This window comes from Anneissia japonica, unplaced genomic scaffold, assembly GCF_011630105.1.
Source record: "Anneissia japonica isolate Jap-2015-1 unplaced genomic scaffold, ASM1163010v1 scaffold249568_len1000_cov158_single, whole genome shotgun sequence".
Lineage (NCBI taxonomy): Eukaryota > Metazoa > Echinodermata > Crinoidea > Comatulida > Comatulidae > Anneissia > Anneissia japonica.
In genome coordinates this window covers 1-1,000 of record NW_022705721.1, presented here as the reverse complement: position 1 = coordinate 1,000, position 1,000 = coordinate 1, and the positions used below count along the sequence as shown (strand labels likewise).

The window sequence follows — 1,000 nt, the reverse complement described above, 5'->3', positions numbered from 1 at the left end:
TACTATATTATATACAGTAGTTTTCTTGTCGGTGATTGATTGACAGTCCACTAGCACACACACCTATCACTCTATTGAAGTAACACAAGTCGGTGGTCATTTCTTTCCAGATTTCTTGATTCCACCACTTCCTAAACATGGATTTAATGAAAAAGATTACTCGCATTATATTTCTTGCTCATTGCTGGTTAAGTCTAGAAATAATTAATTGTTTACTGAGCACCCTCTATAGTTGGAAAAATGGAAAACTTGCTGGGAGTAGGCCTTGAGGAACGTCGCTGTTCATTTTCTTTCTTCACGCTTGAGTGAACATCAACATGAATATTAATTAGGTAGTCGAAGATAGGCTATTCACATGTATTGGATGCTTTATTTTGGATAGATGTTAATAGTATTATGCATTAATTGTATTTCAGATTGGATTTATGATTAAATGAAAACTTGTGTACAGATCAAAATTTCCGGTATGACAAGAAATTTTGAAAGAATCTGTATAATAATTGACAATCATTTACATACCATGATTATAACCTTTATGATGAATCATTTACTTATTAAATCTGGATGCTTTGTAACAAATCTAGGATTAGTGAAGTATTACTTTAAATGAGAATGAGAATGTTTAATGAGCTGCTTTGATAATTACGCATAGCAAATGACATTGTTGTGTTGAATTATTGTAAGGTTTATTTTTTGTTTGCTTCTTATAGCAACACTGAATTGTTCAGGAAAAGGAATTGAATAAAGTTCTTGTGTTTGAATACTCCGTCGTCTGTACAATTACTATAATAATCAGAACAACAAGGTGTTTTTAGAATTTTTGAAAGGGAAATCTAAAGGGGTTGCACAGAAACTTTGAGAATTCTGGCTGATTTGAGACGGAATGACCCTACAGAAACATTAAAGAGACATCAAATAATGCCAGAGAAGACTATTCTGTACTAACCTAAAGGTCCTTTTTTACCAGCTTTTGCCTTTGCTGCCTCCAGTGCCTTCTTGT

The 1,000-nt window shown here is 33.0% G+C and overlaps 1 long non-coding RNA gene across 1 annotated transcript; it reads right to left on the bottom strand.

Moving 5' to 3' along the window:
* Window positions 1-30: 30 nt before the first annotated feature.
* Window positions 31-1,000, bottom strand: LOC117105896. The gene is made up of 2 exons (XR_004444961.1): window positions 947-1,000; window positions 31-131 (listed from the first exon to the last, which is right to left on the bottom strand). It is a non-coding gene; the product is annotated as an uncharacterized LOC117105896 (long non-coding RNA).